Source organism: Cotesia glomerata, linkage group LG1, assembly GCF_020080835.1.
Source record: "Cotesia glomerata isolate CgM1 linkage group LG1, MPM_Cglom_v2.3, whole genome shotgun sequence".
NCBI lineage: Eukaryota > Metazoa > Arthropoda > Insecta > Hymenoptera > Braconidae > Cotesia > Cotesia glomerata.
This window is the reverse complement of record NC_058158.1, coordinates 26103910-26122843: the sequence shown is the minus strand read 5'-3', so window position 1 is coordinate 26122843 and position 18934 is coordinate 26103910. Positions and strand designations below refer to the sequence as shown.

Sequence of the window (18934 nt, the reverse complement as noted above, 5' to 3'; positions counted from 1 at the left end):
ACAAATTTTCAATTAACATTTTTATCTAACTCTTACAGTTTAGCTGAAAAATGCAAAAAACCTGAACTTAGGATTTCAAAGCTATCACTTATCAAATATTGAAGATATAAATTCGACTCGAAAAAATTTTTTGTACCAAATTTAAAAATAAAAAAATAAATTATTGAATTTTTAATTAATACATAGATTTAAATTTTGGTGGAAGAATATTTATCAAAAAGGTAGTGTTGAAAAAAGATCCAACTATTGAGAGTATATTTGCTCTATATGTATGTGTAATATTTTGATTTTATGTTCTTATAATTAATCAATACTTAATTACATAGATTTTTTATTTTGTAAATTTTATTTAGCTCTTTTTATTTTCATTTTTTCTAAATTAATTTTTGATCGGATAATATACATATATTGCTATTTTTCTATTGAAATTCTTTTTAACGACTACACACACACACACACACACACACACACACACACACACACACACACACACACACACACACACACACACACACACACACACACACACACACACACACACACACACACACACACACACACACACACACACACACACACACACACACACACACATATAGCACAATATATATATATATATATATATATATATATATATATATATACATATAGACACAGTGACAACATCGCGAGGGTAGTCAGGGAAGCTTCCTATGACCTTAAAACGTCGAGATCTGATGAAAACTCGATTTTTTCAAAACAGGGTGAAAACAATAACTTCCTAATTTTTGAAAATCTTCGATTTTGTTAGTGGGAAGTTAAAAATGTCGCAGTGATTTTAAAAAAACACTTGTTTTCAAATCTTTTATTGACGATATCTTTTGAACTAATTAACCGATTTCTACGTTTTTGGCGGCAATCGACGCGTTTTTTAAGCTCTATAAATTATGCTATGTCATCAAAAGTGATCCGAGAAGAAATGACGAAGTTATGTGAAAAAAACACTTTTTTCGGTTTTTTTCGGTTTTCTTTCGTTCACGCTATCTCTCGAACGAATCAACCGATTTTGATCGGGTTGACGCCGATCGGCGTGGTTTTTCAAGCTTAAGGGCGGATTAGTTTTTGAAGTAGATCGATAGAGCCGTTTAAAAGATATTCCAAAAAAACTACTTTCAAAAATGATTTTTTTCTTATTTTTTTTAAGATTTTTCAAGATTTCTTAAAATCTATCGGTCCGAATCGGTTCAAATTCTCAGGAAATCTAAGTTCAGCGTAGCCCTTTCGAATGGCACCAACCGCGATGAAATCGGTTCAACCGTTCAAAAGTTATAAGCGAGTCACATAGTCACACACACACACACACACACACACACACACACATACATACATACAGACATAGTGACAACATCGCGGGGGTAGTCAGGGAAGCTTCCTGTGACCTTCAAACGTCGAGATCTGATGAAAACTCGATTTTTGCCAAACGGGGTAAAAACAATAACTTCCCGATTTTTGAAAATCTGAGATTTTTAGCGGGAAGTTAAAAACACTTGTTCCCAAATTTTTCGTCAACGGTATTTCTCGAACCAATCAACCAATTTTCACATTCTTGGTGGCGATCAACATAGTTTTTTGAGCTCTAATAATTATTTTATCACATCAAAAACGATCCGAAAAGAAATGTCAAAGTTGTGTAAAAAAACACTTTTCCAAATTTTTCATCAACAATTCTCTCGAACCAATGAACCGATTTTGACGTTCTTTGAGCTAATCGACGTGGTTTTTTGCGGTTAAGAGCTGATTAGTTTCGGAGTCTATCGGTAAAGGCGTTTAAAAGTTATTCTAAAAAAATCACATTTGGAAAAAATTTTTTTTGTAGTTTTTTTGAGATTTCTCAAAATCTACTGGTCCGAATCAGTCCAAATTGTAATGAAAATCTATGTTTGGTCAAGCCCTTTCGAACGACACCAACCACGATTGAATCGGTCACACACACACACATACACACACACACACACACACACACACACACACACACACACACACACACAGAGCTGCACCGACACCACCGTAAAAATAGTCAGAGAAGATTTCTAGAACATCAAAACGTCGAGACCTGATGAAGACTCGATTTTCGCAAAACGGGTTAAAACTAATAACTTGCCAAATTTTTAAAAATTTTTAATTTTTCTTGGTGGGAAGTTAAAAATAGTCGTGTTTTTTAACCCACCCTAACATATATAATGTTTGAAGGTTACTTTGTGGAAGTTAATAACGTTAATCGATGTCATTGAAAAGTTTATTTGAAATTTTAGTATCATTAAAAGGATATTGCTATGACTTTTGCAAGTAAAGCAGAATCAGGATTCACTTTCATCCATAAAGTTAGAAGTATACCAAGAAAAAATGTCACGTAAGCGATAAAAAATGTTAGGGTGAGGTTATTTTTTACGTTGTTTACAATCTAAAACACAGAAAGTGCAACAATATTATATTTACTATTCGACCTCTGTGTCGTTGACTAAAGATAAAAATTTTAAGAGTATCTTCGTAAAAGTTAAGTCATAAAATTCTTTACTTTTATAACTAAAGCGCGTAAGTGTCACTTTTTCTGTCCTAAATAAAACATTATTCTTATCAAAGTTCTTGATAGAATAAATGAATTAATCAATAAAGAATAACTACAAAAGCAACAAACCAACTAGAAAGAACACCTCTGAGTGAAAATCTAAGTCAATAGATGGTCCAAAGCTCAGTTTGTTCCTTTCGAAGACGCCGGTGCCATATGTAATCAGAAGAAACGCTTGAAGCTACGACATGATTAAGACCAAGAGAATAGAACAAACACTTAAAGCAAGTTTCTCCTTTAGAAATTAAATTATCACTAATCCTTTTGGGGTTATTATGATAACTTGAATGTCAACCACCGTCTAAGTCACTTCAACATTTCATTCATATATTACTACAAATATTTACTTGCATTGTGTGACAATAAGATATCAAACATTCAATTTGACGAACTGGGTCATGAATAGAATATAATCGAGTTTGTTCTTCACAGTATTCCTTAAGGCTAATACTATGAGGTAGATGAAATAATAGTTGGTCTATTTATTAAATAGAATGTTAAAATCCGTCTTTAAAAAAATTTGTTTTCAGTTTCTATAAGAATAAGTAATATAAATAATCAATCGTATAAATATTACAAGTGATTTTTCAAAAAATTCGTCAATTTAAAAATCATTTAAATTAATATTGATTTAAGGGATCATTCTAATTGAGCACACCACGCCCTATTAACGCAGTTTAAATTAGATGAGTGTGAAATCACGTAGACATTACTTCCTGATATGTTACTGGAGACTGGTGAACCGAAATTCCTTTATTTCCTCTTTAAAAATGAAGATGTTGATATTCGACGATCAATTAGACTCGCTGTTAAGAACAACTACATTTCTTTTAGCGCCAGTTTTTCAATCTAGAGTTAAATTAATTTATCACTGTGAATATATCTATATATTTCATATATAAACACGTATTCACAATGATTGAAATAATTTGACCCTGTGTTGAAAAACTGGTCCTTAAAATCCCTAATTTATCTACCATCACTTTCGCACATTTTTTTGTTGTAATAGCGGTCCGTTTATGGCAAGAATTACCGATTGAAATCATCAAATCTCATTTTTTTGAGAGCTTAAAAAATAAATCATTTGAGTTTTTTTCCAATCTGGAAGCTATAAATAGCTGAAATAAGACTGTTTATTCTAATTCGGTTTGTTTTTTATGTTTATTATATTTATCATATCGATACTGCCATTCTAATACGTCGTATTCCACATTTATAAAGTTTTGCAGCATGCCGTCTGCAAACGGTAAAAACAGTTCATTTTTAACATTGATTAAATGGGATTCAACGGATGAAAATATTTATTTAAAAATAGTTATTAAACTATTAAACCTTTAAATTTTTAATATGACTTGCATAATATTGTTGTGATTCTATTTTTCAAAAAAAGTCAATATGTAAAATTTTGTGGGATACGACGTATTAGAATGGCAGTATCGATATATTGTTTATCTTATTCTCTATCATATAGTTTATCATATTTATTATTATTATACGGTATAATGTGATATTGTCATAGTCGTTTTAGTAGATTTCATAGAAATCTAACTATTGCATTTACCCTCATGACGGAACTTTTAAAAGATTTTGCTGTTTCCTTACTCAGTTTGTCGAGCTGATTCAGAGAATACATTTGGTTTCAAAGTTTACATATATATATATACTAGTGGATCAGAAAGACGTTGTTCTGTACATACGTCATAAATTAAAAAATTTCAAGCTTTTTATGAGCTGTTACAGTTTGGACCGTTTCGATAAAAATTATCATTAAAACGTTATTACAATGTAATATTTCAATTTACACGCGATTTTACTACAATAACACAAAATTTTCCTGAATCTAATCGCATCATCTACTATCGGGACACACTGAAATTTAAATGAAAAATTTTTTAATATTCGACCCTGCGATCGTAGCGCTAACTGCCGGGTCCAATGTACAACATTCCAAGATCAACAACAATTTGTAAATAAAAAATGAATTAATTAAACATTTTCCAGTGGACTGAATTATGAATCTAAACCATTCTCGAATTCATTGAAACATACACAAAAAATTTCATTAGAATAGGTCCAGCCGTTTAGGAGGAGCTCAGTGACAAACACGCACAAAAGAATTATATATATAAACGGTGACACGCGTTAATATCCCCGGACAAAATATCCCCGACAAAATATCCCGGCGTTTTTGTTGGTTTAATTTTGAATAAACACACAAGCACACTAAAAAAATAATGTTGAGATTAATTTTAAAATTATTATTGATGAATTTTTATATTTTTAAGAATTTTGTCCAGGGATATTTTGTCGCGGGGATATTTTGTCCTGGGATATTAACGCACGTAACCGTCATATAATTCTCGAAAGTAGTTTTGACGTAAAATGCAACTTCCCGCTCATTTTGTACTTAAACGTTCAAAATTACACCTTACGTTTTTGAGCTCTTCGAGCTCAAAAATATGATTTTTGTGTCATTTTGAGCTCTCTGAGCTCAAAACTCTAATAGCAGTTTAATAAAACACAATTTTTTGAATTTTCAAACCACAATAACTTTTGAATGAATGAACCTATTTTCACGCGGTTGGTAGCATTCGACGCAGTTTTTGAAGCCTCATAAAGAATATTTGAGTATGAATTGATCGAACAAGGAATTTCAAAGTAATTCCTAAAAAACGATTTTTTCGATTTTTTTCGTTAACGATAATTCACGAACGAATTAACCGATTTCAACCGGGCTGGTGGCAATCGGCATGTTTTTTTTTATGTTAAGAGCTGATTAGTTTTTGGAATCGATCAGTTAAGCCATTTGAAAGTTATTCCAAAAAAACCACATTTGAAAAAATTTTTTTTTGCAGTTTTTTTGAGATTTCTCGAAATCTACTGGTTTGAATCAGTCCAAATTATGGTCAAAATCTAAGTTTGGTCAAGCCTTTTCGAATGAAACCAACCGCGATGAAATCGGTCGAGCCTTTCAAAAGTTATAAGAGGTTTACATACGGCCACACACACACACACACACACACACATATATATATATATATATATATATATATATATATATATATATATATATATTATACATACAAACATACGGACATCATCGCGAAAACATTCGGGGAAGCTTTCTAGGACCTCAAAACGTCAACATCCGTTGAAAACTCGATTTTCGAAAAACGGGGTGAAACCAATAACTTCCCGATTTTTGAAAATTTTCAATTTTCTTAGCGGGAAGTTAAAAATGGTGTGTGTACTTATGTACACGAGTCAGAAGTTATACTTCTTTGGCATGAGAAAAAAAATTTTGAAGAAAAAAAAATGCTAAAATGATCGAAGAAAAATGTTAAAAACAATCAAAAAGGTTATATCATAGTAAAAATTTAGTTATACCGCATAAATATAAAATCATTCATTATCATATGAATTTAATTCAATATTGTTTAAGATTTTTCTGAATTCATTACTGATTACAGCTGATTAATCAACTAATTTTGGAGTTGCAAAGTATCAATAATTTACAATTGATAACTATAAAATGTTTTAATTATTTATTTAAATATATTTATCTTATAAATATATTATAAAATAGTTTATTATTAATTATCTAACCTATTGATAATATCTTTTTAATAAATACTTTATCAAAAATAATATTAATTACATGAATTAAAAGACTTACAAATATTGTAGTACAAAACTAGATTTTGTTTCCAATAAAATTCCGGAAAATTATTAAAATGGTCTATAATATAAATTTTAAAAAATATGGTGGGAATTACTAGATTTGATAAACAAAATGATTAAGCCTGTATTAAAAAATTATGAAATCAATAAAAAGATACCTAAATATAATAGGTAAGGTTAGAGCCCCAGTAGCCGCTCATGTACCAATACATGCTCACTCCATGTATTAGTATATTCGTGAATATAGATATACAAATACATGGAGTGAGCGTATACTGGTATATGAGCAGCTACTATGGCTTTTACCTTACTACAATATTTACATTTTAGTTCAAGTATTTTAATTCATGAGATTATTATTTTTAAAAAAATATTAATTAAAAAGAAATTATTTCCAAGTTAAATAAAAAGTAAAATATTTAATTGTCCATTTTTAGAATTGATTATTAATATGAATACTATATTTCATATTAAATGGTATTTCTATCGAATTTAAAAATAACAAAGTTTCGATAGATACTTTTCGACTACCCTGTATATGAGTTAGCTTAGTCAGTAAAAGAAATCTATATTTTTAATTATATTTGATGGCCAACTTCATTATGTCGCTTTTTTAGGACATCATACGCGCACAGCTCAAAATTTTCACTCTCATCTAAACGCGCCAAAAGAAGTATAACTTTAATAATAAGCTATCTTATTTCAATTAAATGTTCTTTAAAAATAACAAGACAGAAAATGCAACTTCCACTATCTTTAGAAAAATTCAAATAGCTATTATTTCTAAACTTATTGACCTACTTCGCTAATCTTTGAACTTATTTGAGATAATTGTCTAAGAAACATGTGTGCTAAATTTCATTAAGATCCGTTAATGACTATAAGCACAATCGCAGCAACATCCCCTGGACTGACCCTTTTCATTTACCAGTTATCAAATTAGGATTAAAAACGCAATTTTAATACCCTAAATTGATTAATTTTCTGAAAATTTTTAGTTAAATGTCAACAATCCAAAAAAGTTTCACTTGCATCGTGGTTTCATAAAACCACACAATAATTTTTTTAAATTGCACTGTACTTTTTTAAATATTGACGTCTTTAAAGATATAAGCTTATCCCGATGTTACACCCATCAAGAGCTTTCATTTGAGTACGCACGTACATTTTGATATATTTTTCATGTATAGATATCTATAATATATATAAATATATGAAAAATTTATGTGGATATTCAAATGAAAGGTCTCGATGAGTATAATATCGGGGTGAGCTTATATCTTTAAAAATGTCAATAGTTCACAAGATACAAGGTTATTTCTTAATTATTGATATTTTTAAAGATGTAAGCTCATCCCGATGTTACACTCATCAAGAGCTTTCATTTGAGTACCCACATGCATTTTGATATATTTTTCAAATATACATATATATAATATATATAAATATATGAAAAAGTGATGTGGGTACTTAAATGATGGGTACTTAAAAGATCTTGATAAGTGTAACATCGGAATGAGCTTATATCTTATAAAATGTCAATAGTTCACAAGATTCAAGGTCATTTCTTAATTATGTATCTAGAGATAGAGCATTTTCAAATGCAGCCTAAATACTTATCATCATAATTGACTATTAGTAAGAATGATATGAAACCATAAAAAAGAATAACTCCAGGTCAAGACTTTTCGAAACATACCAAATTTAACCATAAAAAACACATTTTATCAAATAAATACCCTGGCCACAAAATTCTGCTTATTCTCTTAATAATATAGATTATTATTATTATTATATTATTGATAACGTTGTTGATTAATTCAGTGCTTACTTTTACTGAATAGCTTATAATACAATTGGTAACTTTAACTACTTGTGATGGTAAATGTAACCATCTCGATAGTAAATGGTACTATCGCTCTATTTTAGGAATTATTATTTTATTATTGTACTGATTATAATTTAAATTGTTATATTTATCATTCTAACTTTTATAAAATTAATTACCATCTAAGATAGTAAAATCTACAAAACAAGTATTGTTAGGGTTAATATAAAATTCTCTCCGTTTATGTATTAATTTTTATGTAAAAATAACAAAATGTTAATCGAAAAAAAAGTTTGGAAAATCCAAAATTGTACAACTCATAATACTTATTTAATTATGAAATAATAATAAAATCAAATTTTTCGATCGTAAAACACTCTCTGATGCGTCGCATCATGAGTCGTGCAAAAGCGAATGTGAAAAAAAATATACAACAGTTGAAGTAGGACGATAATGCGCAAACTCCCTTAGTGGGATAAATGTACTCAATATATATATATATATAGATATACAGTCTTTGTTTTTTTTTAATTTTATTAATTGCAAATAAACTACTCTGAGTTACCTAGCCATTCGGTGACCTATAATTCCTTCAAAGAATTTAATCCAAAGTAGAATGATCCCTTAAGTAATATAATTGCTGTCAAAAAGATTCCATAAATAATTTCGAGACATGAAGCTCACTACAGGAAAATAAAAAAATTTTTTTTCGGTTTTATTGTTAACAAAAAATAGAAAATCGAAAAATACCAGTCCATTACTGATAAAATTTTTAACAAAAACTTGAAAAATCAATTGAAATACGCTTAAAACTACATTTTTCAAACTTTTCTTTAGAAAAAAATAAAAAAAAAATTTTTAAGAAATCCAGCTCATTTTTTAATTAAATAAAAATTTAAGAAAGGAATTCTGTCATATTACTCAAATTCCTAAAACTTCAACCTTTTATTAAAAATAGTTTTGAAAGAAAAAAAAATAATGAAAACTAACAGTTTTTTAATTAATCCTTTTCATACCAAGAAAGAAAAGTAAGACACTATGATCCGTGTGCGAAATCACTTACCTTAGCTGGAGGGGTACACTGATAGAAGGATTTATTTGTATTAAGAAATATTTGTTATAAGTTAACAAATCATTTATTAGAGACCACTTTTTAGTAATAAACAAATATTTCTTAGTATTTAAAATGATTTATTTATATTTAATAAATCTGATATTCATTTATTAAATATTAATAAATCTTTTTAAATGCTAAGAAATATTTGTTAAGGACTAAAAAGTGGTCTCTAATAAATGATTTGTTAAATATTAACAAATATTTTTAACTATAAACAAATCCTTCTATCAGTGTAGAAATTATAATTTCCGAATAAAATTTTTTAAACCAATTGTTCCTATATTCCACCAACAATTTTTTAACTTCTCACAATGAAAATGAATGATTTTTTTATCTTAGCAACCGTAAATTTTTCCCTGTGCAGAATTTTTTTTTTTATATGAATACATACGTTGCAATGTATATGTCCGAGTTGATATTTATTGTTTAGATTGAACGAGTTGACGAAACGATTCTACGGTTTTGGTTTTTTATTTGAGTTTTCTAAACCCCTTGAGGAAGATATATAAAAGCACCTATCCAAATTGCAAACCCAAATAGAGGAGAAAAAGGATTCAGTTGTGTTGTTTTTCATTTTCTTAACAGGGTTACAGGTCTATTCAAAACATCTCTATTCACAGCTAGTAATGTCATCTCTAATCAGTAATATTTTCATTCAATTACGCTTAAATTCAAAAGTTCAACTCTGATCAGTTACATCGATACTCAGTTTTAACTGCATTCTAAATTAAAATGTAACTGAGTAAAGTTAAAATTGAATAAAGATGTAACTGATTAGAGATGAACTTAAACTTAAAAGTAATTGAAAATATTACTGATTATAAACGACACTACTAGCTGTGAATAAAAATGTTCTGAATAGACTTGTAACCCCGTCATTTCCTTCAGTTAGTAGCATTTTTTTTTTTTTTTATACTTTTTCTAATTGTTAGAAACTAAATCTATGGCTCAACTGAATCAGCCGTAATGGCGTACAAGAACCTTGTGAGATCTATATCTATATGATAAACTGCCAGCGATCGATTAATAAAATATTATTTTATGCCACGTGTAAATTTGTATTTTTATTTCAATAATTAAAATTTTCTAATATTTCTATTCATATTCATTCTCGGAGTATTTCTGCTGTAAAATAATATAAATTAAAAAATATTCATGAGTTAACGCAAATGTTTTATTTGCCAAATTTTATTTCATTCCAATTTTAGAGTAAACAACCGTGAATTCATGTTATAAAATTTTTTGCTTACACTCCTCAATTTAAATTTAAATTTAACACACTACTCTTAATTATTACATTAACAGATGATAAAAATAATATTTTAATCGAAAATTATTAAAATCAATATAAATTCAGCCATCTGAACGGAGAAAAAATTAATTGAACTTTCTTGATCCTTTTTTTCTCATTTGAAATAGATCGAATGATTCATACGTAATGAAATATCATTAGGTAACTCGATTGAACCTGAATTGGATGTGTGCAAAATCTATATAGATATATATTAGCAATACATTGGTCGATGCATTTATTAACTAAATGTGAAGGTTTTAATGGCCAATTGATTTACCAAGTAATTGAAGATTGTGATAAATTGAAATTCACCACTATATGACAATGCTCGTTTGTTCTAATTACTAATAATCATTAGACTATTGGTAAAATTATGAAAATAAAGGACTGCTTGTGTGTAAGCATAATTATGCTAAATAGCTATTTCGATTAAGTTCTAAACTATGTACGTTGATGATATAATAAAGAATCAATATTAATTGATTAATTAACAGTCTTCTTTTATCAATATACGACATATGTACAGAACTTTAACACCCGTAAACATTCGTGCCTGCTATTTCATTCAATCCACCGTATAATTTAATAATTTACACTTTCGCAATTGGAGGATAAATTTAGCTCGTTTGTTTTTATGCTCTATCTGTTATTATTTATTTGTCAGTTACAAACTGAAACGCAAAATAAACTGAGTCAATATCGTTTATTTCGATTTATTGTCATAATTAAATTCGTCTGCTTTGTGAAAGAATCGATTATGTTGGTACTAATAATACAGGTATCGATAACAAGCTGTCAATATTAACTATACAAAATTTAACGTTAAATATTTTTTTCCCTATTGAAGTGTAATCAATAATAATATTTTAAATTATTTCTTATTAAAAAGTTAATATCTCTATATGACACTCAGGAAAGGACAACAGAAATCACCAGACATAATACTGAGACTTTAATTAAACATCTCTATTATTTCTTTCAAAAATTTTTTTCAACTCTTCACCCCAAAACTGACGCTTTAGAAATAATTTAAAACTTCAATTATACTGAATAGAGTGTATTAAAGAATAAGTAATGTAACGATATCTTAATGACTAACACCATCGATTTTCATGCATGGCTTCTATTTTTATTTGTTCAATTTTTTCAGAATTCATATTTTGAACAAATGAACTCTATTTAACACTGGTGTAATAATTTGATAGATCTTCCGTATCAAAATGAAGCTTAAAATTTTAGAGTTAAATTGGGTATATATTTTTATATAGTAAACTTTTTACGTACAGATCACCAGATTTTGTGGAAAAATATGTAACTGAGCTTAAACATAAAAAAAGGCGAGTATTCAGGAAAAATGAAGAAGAAATGTCTTAGTTTTCTACCTTACGATTAAGAAAAATCGTAACCTACTTAAAAAAAGAAAAAAAAATAGAAATTATGAGTAAATTTTGAAAAAACAAAAAAATTCTAGAAGAACTAAATTAAACTATATTTAATTAAACTTAATTTCAAAATTTAATTTACAAAATACGAATCACGTACATTTAAATTACACTGAGAAATCCAACTATATAATTAGTAGTTAGAAGACATCTTGATGTATAACTGACTTGTCAAAGTTTGATATCAACTTGACTGTTAATTTATGCATACCATGTTACAGTTACAATTATATCACAATAAAAAATTTTATGTATACATCCATCAAAGTTTATCTTTATAAAAATTTTTAAAATATTCAACTATAACAAAACCATCGGTATTTTATGATCACAATAATGTATTCAACAACAATATTAAAACTGTAAACTCCTGTTTTGCAAATAATTTTCCATGAACATTTATGAACACTTAGAGAACAAGATTTAGCAGCAAAATTTTATCACAAAATTAAAGCACACACTTTAAATTTATGACACAAAGTTAAATTTTTTACCTTCTAATTTTAACGTTATCGCAAATCCTACGAGGATTAATGATCAACGAATAATAATGAGCCGTTTTTTATTGCGCCGTCTGATAATCGCGAAAGACGCGCGGGCACTAGCTGATAGAACTTACGAATACCGAAACGAGCCTGTGGACTTGCACGGGGATGCTTTTGCGAGGGTGGAATCGCAACCCTCTCGAACGAGCGCGCGCGCACACTATTCGTACCATAGTAGACACCCTTCAAGCATTGTCAAACAGGATGTACCATAGTTTTATTCGATATCTCTTTATCTAGGTTACTAGATTTCAACTACAAGTACTCTTACGCTAATCCTCTGACATACACTCTGGTGTTAATACCCCGAAAGTAAACAAATTCTTGCGATAGCATTGACCTTATACTTTACCCATTTGCGCAACAAAAATGTAAGATTTTATTTACAAATAAAAGTTTAATTACAGACTTGTTACAAGAACAATGATAACATTTTCCTCAAAAAGTATTTAATTCATTGAAGAAAGATGGAGATCCCGAGCATCTGTTTTTAAATAAATGAGGGTAGAAGCACAGCAAAAGAAGATAAAGGAAAATATGTTTTAATAAGGTGATAATAGCTATAAATTAAGCAAGTACTTAGATTATCAACTGGTAGTTTGGTGGTTGACGGTGTCATCAGTAGACAACGCCTATTTCTAAAGACGATCAACCTAACACCCGGTAGTTGCATTTCAAGGTCGTTATCAACCCTCCAGCACGCCCTCGTTTCATGAGCATCGTTCCAGACATAGTCGCAATTAATTTTAACGGCTCTAAGCTTCTACACTATCTCCCTTGTGCTTTACTCTCGACCTTCCGGATATCCGATGGTCGAAAGATTTTCACCAAAAGTTCGTGAGTGATCAAGACGAGAAAATGATCTATTCTCTCCTTACTTGGTAGAAATGTTCCTACCTAATAACTTATCTATATAGTGTATGTGCATATCAAATTTAGTTTGGGTCTCTCATGTCCAGGTTATTAATATTCGCCAAACATCAATTCAATTTAGGTGAATTCGAGGTTAAATTTTGTACCGTTTCTATGATGATAAGATGAGAGAACTTTGTTTTGAAATAATAATTCAAATTTTCATGATAATAATAATTATAATTGGGTAGTTGCTTTAGTTGGGATAATTTTTTAAATTTTCCTCAATTGACAATTTAGGGAACTAATTTTTTTAGTTAAGGTTGAACGGACACTAATGCACTTTTGAAAATCAGAAGCTAATTTTTTGATATGTTATGAATTGCTATCTCATACGTCTAAATTAATTTTTTGAAATAGATCTGACGAAGAATTATCCTTTAATAAATTATTAAAAAATTGAAATTTAACATGTAGCATATAGAGACTATTGGCGGATTGCACATATATTGATTTATGTGACTACCTCATAGGAAGATTAAAAAACAAAAAACTTCTATTTCAGTCAATCAACTTTCGTAGAATACGTTTAAAATAAAATAAAAATTTTCTGACGAAGGCTTTTAAAGATATTTTAATGCAAAAGATGAGAAATTCACGAAAATTTCAGGCTGACATATTTAAAAATAAATAAACCACGTGATTCAGCGCAGTGTGGTAACGTTGCACAGAATAGTACGCGCGAATTTTGAATTTTAATTATTCCTGTGTATTTTTATGGATTATGTTTTTCAATTCAACACTACACAGTGAGATAAATATAAACAGCTGTTAAGCGCGGTGTTGTCAGGTCCGAGTTTTGTGAAAAAATTCTTGAGTCAAACGTTGACTATTTATTGTTTTTGATAATTAAATTATTTTCATTAATAAATAAAATTTAGAAAAATTTAGATTCTACTATGACTTACGGGGTACTGTCCGTGCAACCTTAACACTTCGACTACAGTATTTAATTTTTTTGCTCTATAGTATGTAAAATGAAATTTATTGTTGAAATTAACCAAATTTATAAATTAGATGACATACCGATAAAAAAATTTTCTGCGATGGTGATATAAGCCCAGTTTTCGTATCTGATCATCAGTGCACAGAAGTTGGCCTATTTTCAATTGTTCAAATTTAAGGTTAAACATGTAAACAGTCATTTGAACGGTGGTGAAATTCCGGGCCCTACTGATCATATATGGCTATACTAAGCTTAATATGAGATTAAAAAATAATTTGTTGTAATTTTTATTTTTTATAGAGATGTGTACGTAAATTAATATGTATTATTGAACAATAATTGTTTAAATAGTTAATTACACAAAAATCCAGTGTCCGATAAGCGCCTTGAGAGAGTAACGGAAAAAATAATTCATTTATAATTTAATTATAATGCCTGAAACTTAATTCTCTCATAACAAGATAATTCAGTGTTAATGCGCCTTCTGTCGGGAAGTTCTGTCACTATTTTTGATCAAAAAACTATATGTGGGCATGTCGAGTCAGGTCAAAATAAATCGAGCCACATCTTGACGAATTTGTCTTGATATGGCCATTTTTACGTTCTGATTAGCGAATTATTTAATTCTATATTTTTTATTAGAAAATGATCCTTTAAAATTTTAAATAATAATAGTCCAAAGTCATATTATTCAAGTAACCTCAGTAAATACATTATATCACATGTACTAGATATTGAATTGATTTTTAGATTAAAAAAAAAGTTTACACTGTAAAAAATTTGCGGAGTGAACGCGGAGTGAATGAAGAGTGAATGATTTTTAATTGATTCACTTCCAGCGGGAGTAATATTTACTCCGAGAAGGAGTTAATTTTTATTAATAATAAAATTCACTCCGCATTCACTCCCAAAATAAATGAATTTAGAAATAAATAAATTTTTGTAAAGAAAATATTTTTATAAACCCTTTTTATATTTATTTATTTTTTTATAATTTAATTATAATTAAAAATTGTCAAATGTCTCAACAATAAAATTTAAAATTTTTTTTTATATTCAATATCTCAAATAGTTAATAAAAAAAAATTTGTAAATAAATAAATAAATAAATATATATATATATATATATATATATATATATATATATATATATATATATATATATATATATATATATAAAGATTATTAATTTTGAGTTTTTTTTTGTAGAACGAAAATTCATCCTTATTTTATTTATTTTAAAAACTCCGAATGCGGATGTTTTTCGGAGTGAAATTCGAAATCACTCTGAAATCACTCCGCAAATAAAAACTCCGGATTCACTCCCTACGCGGAGTGATTAATTACTTCACTCCGGAACTCCGAGTGATGGGAGTGAAATTCACTCCCGATTCACTCCGGATTTCTTACAGTGTACTAATTAGAATATCGATATAAAGCTATATGTATAGACCTATTAAAAATTAAACACGGATACATCAAACGAAGTTAGACCACATATGAACATATCAAGAAATTTTTCACCAGTAAGTACATTTAATTTAATTTATTATATATATACCCATTAAAAACGTCTAGTAACATTGAAGAATCGCACTAACTCGCGCATACATATAAAAATGTGTATTACTTGGCTCGAAACATGACCACGTCGTTCGATCTCTTCAGCTGTCTTATTTCAAAACACAGCAACTGCAAAATTTTCATCAAGTTTTTTTCTGTATTATTACATGATTTATTACTAAGAAGACGATATGTGTTTATATTATTCAAACATTTTTGTCAACTTACCTTTAATTTACAAGTTTAATTTTTTATCAGTTGAGAGAGTAAACTTTTTTTTTAAAGTAAATTAAAAAAAAATTAAAGAATAGCTAGGGTAAAAGACCCCATTAGTGGCGGAGACCCCATTACTGATACTTTCTTTGATTTTGGTACTTATTTAATTGATGAAATCATTAATTTCAATAAAAAATATATTATTTTTAATCTTTAAGACCTTTAGATCAAAAAAATTTTTAATTTTTATTCCAAGCAGAACATTTTTTCATTGAAAGAAAAAGTGCCACTAATAGGGGTTAAAGGTGCCACTAATGGGGTCTTTTACCTTATTAACTGTATTTCATAGTAGAACAGCAATATTTCAATGATCATTATCGGATTCGCTAAAAGCGCACCACAAAATTAGTTACCATAAACATGAATGGATAAATTATACAACTGACAGTATCGAGGGTAGTGAGTAAATACGGATAGATATTTAGTTTCACAAATGTTATATTTTTTGAAGTAATCTATAAATTTGTGAATAAAGCATGAATTTTTTAATATTTTGATGATAACAATAATAATTACAAATGTATGAATAAATTAATAATTAATAGATTTTAATGATCCTTTATGCATCGCATGAGATTAATAATTTTGCGAAAGCTATCGACAATTAGTAGAATTAACGGTTCGTGTATCATAGTTTATTCGCATATTTACCGAGTAATTCGAAAAAGCTTTTTTCAATTTCAAACAATGGCTTTTCAAAGAGAAGACAGAAAAGCAACATTTAGTTTAAAATTGAAACTGAAACGGGACAGCGAGAATAAAGCTTATCATCACGAGCGCTAAAATAAAAGTGTTGAGGCACGAGAATGCAGTACGTTGGAAGGTTTGCGTGATTTACTGTCCATCCGGATTGTAATTCCGAATGAATTAAGCTAAATACTTAGTGGCTTAGCCAGAGTAAAATCTTAGTAAGTTGAATGCACGAAAGCTAACGCTGGCATCGTTTTACTGTTGCCGTGGTCTTCTCACTCGTGGACTTGCAGAAACCTGTATATGTACCAGTGAGAAGGAAACTCTCGCTAGTAAAACGGGACTTCAAGGAAAGTTACTTCCGAGGACGACGACTACTGTTTTACTGCCACAACTAAACGGACTTTCTAGTTTTCATCCTCTAATTAACACACCGCATTTATTCAAACTTTTAAGTCTTTCATGATTACTCTATTTTATTAAGTTTATTGTTTTATCAGCCATATAAGTCCGGCAGTTTCGTTATATCGTGTTGTTATTTTTTTTTTTTTTTTTTTTTTTAAATTTATCAAGTTGTACTGGTATTTATTAATTGCATCAGTTCGTAAAGTTCTCTTGTAATTTTTTTAAAAATTCAATTAAAACTGTTAGAGCAATAAAAGGAAAAATACTATAACGAATTAATAATTATAGAATTTATTTCCTATGTTCTTTCTTAAATTAGACGGTAAAAAATCTGCGGGCCGAGTAAATGTAAATAGATAATTTTTCATTTATTTAATTCTACTGAAGTAAAATTCACTTCAAAGAAAAGTTTAGCCTTAATGACAAAAATAAAAAAAACTACACGATGTAAAAAATGAAGGATCAAAATTTCAACTGAAAAGATTTTTTTTTTCTTCTTTTTCAGGTAAAATTTCAACGTTTTTTTAGACAAAGTTTAAACATAATAGCCGGCGGTGGTGGATGGTTCAAACACTTCAGTGATTCAATTACCAGTTCAGTGTTGGAACCTATTCAAAGAGTATCAAGCAACTGACGTTTGTTCAGTTTCAAATGTTATGTAGTGCATAAAATCTGTAAAGCTTAATAGTCACTCATTTATGAAACCTTCTGGACTTTAGCAACTACCTTACGGCCATATGATAATTTTTGTATTTTTAAAATTGTGTAAGCTTAATATTATTCTGAATTGATTGAAAAATTGATATACTATCTTGCTGGATTCATCAAAATTTTGATTCTAGAAAATATCATTCGAATGAAAAAATTAAATCCAGAGAAACAATTGAGAGAATAATCATAAAAAATTATAATAAATAATTAAACAATTTTCAGCTATGCCAATGACGAATTTTCTACGGTAAAATTAGCCGATAACAAAATTAAATTAAGCCAATCCAACTATGCTCAGCTGATTCATTTTTCTTTTAGAATCCACTTATCATCAACTGAATAAATCTAGCGACTACGAGATAAGCTTGCTGAAAGTCCGTGAAAGCTAAAATTAACGGATCGCTTTTTTTGCTTATTCGCTTTTTTTGCTATTAACTCAATAGTTTCATTAATAATATATTCAGAGTAGAAACACAGAACTCGGTAATTATCATAAATATGTCACCTACTTTTGCAGCTCGTGGGTTTATGAGATTCGAGATCTTTTATACTTTATTATGATTTTACTTTGAAGTTTCCTTTATAAACCACCGTTATTAAAATGATAAATATGATAAATCAGAGTTAGTATAGGAATAAATGTTTGATAAGATTTTAAATCTCGACAAAGCCAATAAGATTTTTTTTTTCTACCAGGATATTACTTTGCAGAACGGAGTGGAATAAAATTCATTTATTAAAGATAACAAAAGACTCAACTTTGGAAAATAAAATCAAGGGTAAAAAAAGGTTTAGATGATTCAAAAAATTTAGATTTATGTTTTATTTTATTATTTATTTGGAAAACTATTCAAAAATATAATCTCGAAATTTCAACCCCTTTTTATTCGAGTGTCAGAGTTTACCGCATGTAATACAG

The 18934-nt window shown here is 28.6% G+C and overlaps 1 protein-coding gene across 10 annotated transcripts in view; it reads right to left on the bottom strand.

The window, feature by feature from the left end:
* The window catches only part of LOC123271688 (glutamate receptor ionotropic, kainate 2), a 294730-nt gene extending 282117 nt beyond the window's left edge, over positions 1-12613 (bottom strand). For 5 of the 10 annotated variants that reach the window (XM_044738125.1, XM_044738076.1, XM_044738085.1 and 2 more), the window contains exons 1-2: positions 12462-12613; positions 12068-12267 (exon numbers count right to left, since the gene is read on the bottom strand). The gene's annotated coding sequence lies outside the window, so the exon portion shown is untranslated. The remainder of the gene's footprint in view (positions 1-12067; positions 12268-12461) is intronic. The other 5 variants (XM_044738111.1, XM_044738105.1, XM_044738135.1 and 2 more) reach the window with 1 other exon arrangement.
* Between the last annotated feature and the right edge of the window lie 6321 nt (positions 12614-18934).